The following is a 7,607-nucleotide window of genomic DNA, read 5'->3' as shown; positions in this document are numbered from 1 at the left end:
GGAGGCTCTGCTGGATGAAGGAGGTGCAAGCTGAGGCTCCAGGTCTGTTCCTGCTGGGGTTTCCTTACTCCAGAAAATGCATTGCCAGGATCAGCAACTCCTGCCCTGTGCCTCAGGCTGGGCAGGGCGGGGAAGGGAAGGGAAGGGAAGGGAAGGGAAGGGAAGGGAAGGGAAGGGAAGGGAAGGGAAGGGAAGGGAAGGGAAGGGAAGGGAAGGGAAGGGAAGGGAAGGGAAGGGAAGGGAAGGGAAGGGAAGGGAAGGGAAGGGCAGCACCTCCCTGGTGCCTCTGGGGGTACTTTTAGAGGAGCTGCTGGGAGAAGCGTGGGTGCAGCAATTCCTTGGGGTAAGGACACAAAGCCGAACTGCCTGAGCCCCAACATGACTTTGAGAGTGAACTTCAGAACTGCAGGGTTATGAGAAAGAAGGGGACAGACATTTAAGCAAGGCCTGCGCCAGGACAGGGGGGAATGTTTGAAATGAAGAGAGGGTTGGTCCCCACTGATTTACAGAGGGAATGCCTCCCTAGGAGGGTGGGCAGGCCCTGGCACAGGGTGCCGAGAGCTGCTGTGGCTGCCCCTGGATCCCTGCCAGTACCCAAGGCCGGGTTGGATGGGGCTTGGAGCAGCCTGGGACAGTGGAAGGTGTAGCACTGGATGGGCTTTAGGGTCCCTCCCATCCCAAACCATTCCAGGATTCTTTTTTTGGGACTATCTTTTCCTCAGCCCCTGTGCACACAGTGCTCACCCTGAGTGCAGTGGTGGAAGCTCCTGTTGGTGATTCCTGCTGGGAGCAGGGGATGCTCTGGGTGAATTCCAGGCTCTCAGGGTTTCTGTGCCCTGCAAGGGTCATTCAAACCCTTCAGAGATTTGGCCTGGCCAGAGCAGTCCTTCAGCTGGGATAGTTCAGATCCGAAGCAATTTTGGGTCTGTGCCACCTGCGTGAGCTGGGCTGACCCTGACCCCACTGCAAATATTTCCTCCTCCCAGCCCTCGAGGTCCCTTGCAGCCTCACAGCTCCCTGATCAGTGCTGGCTCCTCTGTTCATGACTTGTCATCATCAGAAGCTCCACCAGAGTCCTTATATTAATTAACCCAGAGGAGCACCACCCCCCACACTGCTGCTGCAGCTCAGGGCAGCAGAACCTGATCTCTGGAGGTTTTTCAATGGCATTAATTAAGCAGAGCTCATTGGTTGGAGTGGTTCCAGTTCCACCATGCAGCCATGGCTCCTCTCCTGAGCTTGTCAAAGCCCTTTTGGATCTACTCCACCCAAACCTCTGCCTGGATCCTGACCCCTCAGCCAGGCCAGTGGTCTCTTCCCAGACCCTGTTGCCAAATTCTATTTGCCCTACATGAAAAACAGCTTGAAAATGCTGGGAGAAGTAAGGTGCTTGGGAGATGGACACCAGTGATGGACCAGCAGAGCCACCAGAGGCACATCCCTGTCACAGCACACACCTGGCACACCCCACCCAGGGTCACCCTGCACAAGGGGGTTAAACTGCCTGCAAAGGGTTAAATGCACAGAGAACAGGAGTTTTCATGGGGAAAAAAAGTTCTGTGGCTCCCTCTCTAGAAAACAAAGTTGTGTCCCTGTTGTCTGTTAAAGGGCTTGCTTACATGGGGAAATTAATCCAAAATTAACTAGTGGTGTGAATTGAAAGTGGATTAGTTAAATTACATTAAACCTAGGCCTGGATGCTTTCATTTAAAATTAAAGTAGCCTTAATTCAATTTGGCTCAAGTCACTTCAAAAGTGAATTAAGAAAAACTTAATTATGAACCCCTTAATTCCAAATGAGTGTGTCTACATAGGTTACTTAATGTGCTTTCATTTATCCTTTTTAAAAATTAATCTTGATGAGCTTTTCTGAATCTCTCCTTGGTGGAGAGGTCCAGATGTGAGAGTAAAACCCCTCTGATTCCCTGGAAAAGTGAGGAAAAAAAATTAAGAGGACAAGAGACTTCTGCCTGCAGCCAGCTCAAATAACACTGCTGGGTTTGCCCTGCCCTGGTGCTGGGGACCACGGGGCCTGGGGGACTTTTCCCTCCCAGCTCTTTTCCTGGCAGTATTCCTCCCTGCCAGCTCCCAGCAGCATTTCCAGGAACTCTCTCAGTGCTATTTTTTCCCAGAATCACAGAAAACCTGCAAAGTCTCCACCTGCTGCACCATTGGATCTGTGCAGTTATTTATGGGCACTGAGTGTGGGGAGCTGCCAGAGACCTGCCAAGGGACTGAATTCCCACCCTTCCACTGCCCCCTCAGTGATGGAGAGGTGTCTGTGGAAATTGAACTTTCATAGTTTTGGGGACCTGGTGTGAATTTGCCATTCCAAATGAAGAGCCAAATATTACTGGTCCACAAGACCCCAGGAAGCCCCCGGGAGCAAGCCCCAGAGACAGCAGGAGCTGTGTGCTATTGAGATGTTGTATAGAAGATGCAGTGAACCATCAAGGCCAAAATCTCCTCAAAATGAAATGAGACAAGGCCAAAATTTCTGATTTTCCTCCCACAAAATGATGTGAACACTGAAATGTTTCCTGCAAAGTGCTAGAGATTGAAGAGAAGTGCAGTTTGGACCCCAAATCACAGCTCGGAAGGATTTTCCTGGCATGCCACAAGGACCTGTTACAGCTCAGTGTCTTCTCATTCTTTGTATCCTTACAGGTTGGTGGTTGCTGGGTGCCCTTCCAGAATACTCCCTAATTCCATTTGCATGAATAACAGAGAAAGGAAACAATTCCGCCCCAAGCAGCAAAATTAAACCCTAACCCTAACCCTAACCCTAACCCTGACCTTAACCCTAACTGTAACCCTAACCCTAAACTTTAAACCCCAACTCTTAAACCCTTAGCCTAAGCCTTACCCTTAAACCCTTAGCCTAAGCCTAAGCCTGACCCTAACCATACAATTTCCCATGACACCCCTGAGCGCTGCTCCTCTCTCTGTGTTCCCAGATCCAGGCTGGGGACGGGCCAGGCCCACGGGCGGAGCATCCCCCGCTCAGCCCGGCTCACTCCGGGGCTGCTCCCTCCGCTGATCACTGGTCACTCCCAATGGATTTATTTCCGTTTTTCCAAGGTGTGTTCAAAGCTGCTGAACACTCCCAAGGACTGGCTGGGAGCGTCTCCCCGTTCCCTGCTGCTCACAGGCATTCTGCTGCCTCTCGTGCTCTTTGGGGCTGCAGTAGCTCTTCCCAAAATGCTTCCTGCTGTTTCCAGGCTGCTTTCCCAAGGAAATGGAGTTCCATGGGGTCACCCTAGTTCTGAGTGTCTCTTTGCCTTTTCAGTCCCCTTTTTCAGACCATGTGCGAAGGAATTTGACAGAACCAGAGGATGCTTGAGGGGGGTGTAGGAAATGTTCAGGGAGGATATAAAGTAGGGGAGTCACAGAATCCCAGGATATCCTGAGCTGAAAGGATCCACAGGGACCATCCTGTGCCTGCCCAGACCCACAAACAATCCCCCCTGAGCATCCCTGGAGTGCTGTCCAAAGGCTCCTGGAGCTGTGGCAGCCTCGGGGCTGGGGGGACAACTCCTGCAGTTCAGGGCTGACATCCCAAACCTTCCCCAGGGCAGAGTCTGCCAGGAGGAATCAGCAGCTCTGCCCAGAGTCCCTGAGATCCTGAGGGACATTCTGGGCCTGTGGCTGGGAGTCACCAACACTTCCCAACCAATGGCAGTATTATGGAATATCTTGAGTGAGGAGGGACCCACAGGGATCATCCAGTCCCACCCCCGTCCCTGCCCAGACCCCCCAACAATCCCCCCTGAGCATCCCTGCAGCGCTGTCCAAAGGCTCCTGGAGCTGTGGCAGCCTCGGGGCCGTGCCCATTCCCTGGGGAGCCTGGGCAGTGCCAGCACCTCTGGGGGAAGAACCTTTCCCTACTCTGCAGCCTGAGCTTGCCCTGGCCCAGCTGCAGGAATAATCAAATAATAACATCTATAAATAAGAATTGATGTTCCTTCTGTTATTTAATACAAATAATTGCCCAAATCCCGTGTTCAGGTACTGGGAGAAGGACCTTGGCAGAGTTTGGGCTGTCTGAGATGCAACAGAGAATTCCCTGGGAGTTCTGGAATCTGTGCCCCCTCCCAAGGTGTCAGACAGTGCTGAGGGCTCTGCCCTCCCTCCCCCGAGGAGGAGCTCATTAAAGCTGTGCCGGAGGGGCCACAGCAGTGAGAGGCAGAGTTTATTCTGTCTCACAGTTCTGGTAGATATTAATCACTTCACATCCCCAAAAGGTGTTTGAGGAACTTAAATTTGTCATGGAAATGTCAGATAAGAGAGATGCAGCGTCTCCAGACAGGAATAGACAGTGAATTCTGTGGAATGTTGTGCTAAAATGACCTTTTCCTTTTGATTAAAGCAAACAGGTAAAAATCAAAGTCGAATCTGCAGCAGAGGCCCCAGTGAGTGTCTGTGTTTGCACACGTGTCAGGGTGTTCCTTCTCCCTGGAGCACACCTGGCACAGGGATCAGCTCAGGTGGCCTGAGACGGTCCCTGCTCTGGGAGGATGAGGGGGGATGCTGAGGTGTCTCAGAAATCCTGGGTGGACATTAAAAAAATACAGAAATCTGCTGCATATAAAGATATATTGGTTTATATTACTTTATATATGGTTCTTTATCTAAATATATTTATATTGCTACATGTGTATTGTCAATATTTCACAGAATCAGGATCGCAGGTGGCAGGAGAGGCTTAGTGCAGCCTTGGGGAGCAGCTCCTCACCCTCCTGTCCCTGTGTGAGGAGGCTCCATCCCCATCCCAACATTTTCACTGGGAGCTCCTTTGCTTCTCCAGTGTTTCCTGGGAATGTGTCACAAACTGTCAGCGTGGGAGAGAGCCTGGGCAGGAGGGCAGAGGGAGCTGCCTGCACTCAGAGCAGGAGCTCTGGGGTTGCTCAGCAGCTTTGTCTTAGTGCTGAAGAAATTTTTGTGTATTTTGTCAATAGCTCAGAAAATGCCTTTAATTTCCTCTGCAATGTCTTTGTCTCCCTGCTTTGTTTAGCTGCCCCACCAAGATCCACAGGTTTTTAGGAGATGGAGATGACAGAGGGGGTTTGGTGGCAAAAGGCTGGGGTTTGGAAATGAGCCCTGGCTGGATCCAAACTGAGCTGTTCTGAAGATCTCAGCTGCAGCAGGACCTGGGCTGTGCTGCTGGGCCCCAAAGGCTGCTGAGCCATGGGGGTGGCACAGGTGGCACCAGCACCAGTGACCCCTCACCGTGCCAGGGTCACAGTAGGATGGGGGCACTGGAGCAAAAGGGAATTACTGTGGAAGTCTGACTCCAGGGCGAAGCTCTGCAGGAGCAGTGGGGTTGAGGAGCGGGATCAGAGCCTGCTGGGGGCAGGAGCTGCAGCAGTGACTCAGTTCATGACTCAGGGTGGGAAAACAAGAAAAAAACTCAGGGTAAAACAAGACCATTTTCAGGTTTAGCTGATGATCTCCAAGAGCAGCTATTCTGGATCACAGCAAAGGCTGAGGTAGCCCAGGTTTCCATTTCCAGAGTGGTTAATGGGATGCCAGGAGCTGTGTGCACGAACAATGGGGTGCTCTGCTTGGTTATTTTCCCAGCCTTTTCCAGCTTGCAGTTGCCTGTTGATGATTTTGTACTTAACAGCACTTCATGGATTCCTTCCCTGCTGCTCTGCCCACTTGCCTTTGAAACCTGCAATATTCTGTGGCAAAATTTCAGAGGGCAAAACTAGTTAATTCTCAGTCTTATCCCAAACAGCTCTTCCCTTGCATGAATCAGCACCTCCTCCAGCCACTCTGCAGCCTCCCAGAGGTTAAAGCTTGCTGTCAGCAATTGCCTGGTACAAAACAAAACCTCTTTATTTCAGTCTGAATTGTGTGATTATTTTTACTCTTCACACATCTAAATCCATTTTGAAATAAAACCAGTGTTTTTTGAAACAGTCAGAATGTTCTGGTTTTAAAATGGCAGGGTAAGTGATCTCGCTCTTTTGGTTTTTTTAAAATTTTATTTCTATTTTCTGGCCAAAATCGTTTACAAAAGTTCATCCAGAAGCTCTCATCCTCCTGGATCTGTGTAATTCCACAGGCTTGTGGGAAGCAGTGAGAGCCTGTCCCTGCTCAGGGCCCTGTGTTCAGGAAATCACCTCCGAACACCCCGGTGCTGGCAGCTCTCCTGCCCAGCGCTGCTCTTCTGTAGCTCCTTTGCTCACGGACCATCTGTCACGATCCGATGGACGGTCGTGATGGTTCGTTTTGATTTCAAAGTGCAAAAAGAAGCAATGAGAACTTAGTTCAAGAAAAATCAATGTATCTTTATTGATACACACAATTATGCGATAGAAGGGAAGGGAAAGAAAGAGAGAGAGAAAAGAGAAAAAGGGGGGGTCATAGCTACCGCCAGCAGACGCGAGTCCTCGTGGCACTGGAGCCAATAGACCACCTTTGCAGTCCTCGTGGTGCGCCAATAGATCCGTCTTGTCTGTCGGGGAGGCCTCAGAGACTCTCTTTTTTGGGGTGCTTATTATAGTCTTTTTTCGGGGCAAGGGGCAGCAGGCCAGGAAGGAGGGGAGATCTCGTGAGTGTTGCAGGTTTTCTTGCACAATGAAGAAGCAGGGCAGGCTGGGCTTTGCAGCAGGTACAGCACAGTCAGTCAGAGCAAACACAGCTCAGCAAACATGGCCCAGATACCGTGACAGTTCCCAGTGCTCCTGCACGGGTCTCTGAGGGGACGTCTTGGTCCAATGAGTGCAGCTGCAGGGAGGAACCTGGGTCCCACCTCAGTCAGGCCAGAACTCCTGTGCTGTGGTTTAGGGTTCTTGGGGTCTCAGCCTCTGACAATCGTGAGACAGATGAGGGATCTTTGGACCGACTCTTACAGCCTCGTACAGCCCTGTTCTTGCCCCAGTCCATCCCTCACCCCGGACAGCCCGTTCGGAGCGTTTGCTCGGCTGTGACCGCTGCTGTCCCCAACCCACAGCAGTCACTGACTGTTCTCCAGTGCCCCGTTCACCACACTGCCTGCGGTGAGCCCTTCCCCTCACACCTGCTTGGCTCCTCCGCCCTCCTGCTGCCCCTCTCCAGCCCCTCTCAGCATAGAGAGGACCCTGCCTTGCATTTCTGAGTCCTGCTGGGTTTTCTTGGGGAGCAGCAGGAGCCCACTCCTTCCACAGGCCGCTCCAGGCCCTCCAGTGTCGCTGTAGGACATGAACAAAAGACTGGAGACTCCGAGTATTTCAGAAGGCAAAAGGCATAAAAAAGGCTTTAATTGTCTGATTTTATTAGGAGTTCCAATACAGACTTAACGTGATTGGTGAACAGGGCTGACACCTCCCCAATTCCATTGGTTAAATCAAAGAAACAGCCAAAATGTTTTTCCCTGAGAACCAGAAAGGCAAACACCACCTGGAGAAAGATTGTTTTGGGAAAGGATGGCTGCTTTGCCAAGACTGTTTTGGGAAGAAGCTTTCCTAAGAAACTTTTCCATTGGGAAAGGAGTTAGCAGCTACCAGCAGGCTAAAATCTCTAAGGCCCAAAAATATCAGGCCCACACTCCAGAGCCGTCGTGGCTGGGCTGTGCTGGCGTTAGAGGAGGATGGTTCCTCCGTGCTGCTGCTCCTGGTGTT

General features: G+C 51.3%; 1 long non-coding RNA gene across 1 annotated transcript; it reads right to left on the bottom strand.

The window, feature by feature from the left end:
- Nucleotides 1-5,970: 5,970 nt before the first annotated feature.
- LOC134561760 (uncharacterized) lies at nt 5,971-7,230 on the bottom strand. Its single transcript, XR_010082974.1, has 2 exons — nt 6,380-7,230; nt 5,971-6,201 (listed from the first exon to the last, which is right to left on the bottom strand). It is a non-coding gene; the product is annotated as an uncharacterized LOC134561760 (long non-coding RNA).
- Between the last annotated feature and the right edge of the window lie 377 nt (nt 7,231-7,607).

This window comes from Prinia subflava, chromosome 24 (assembly GCF_021018805.1).
Source record: "Prinia subflava isolate CZ2003 ecotype Zambia chromosome 24, Cam_Psub_1.2, whole genome shotgun sequence".
Taxonomy (NCBI): Eukaryota; Metazoa; Chordata; class Aves; order Passeriformes; family Cisticolidae; genus Prinia; species Prinia subflava.
The sequence above is the reverse complement of the archived record's forward strand: the minus strand, read 5'-3'. Positions and strand labels throughout refer to the sequence as shown.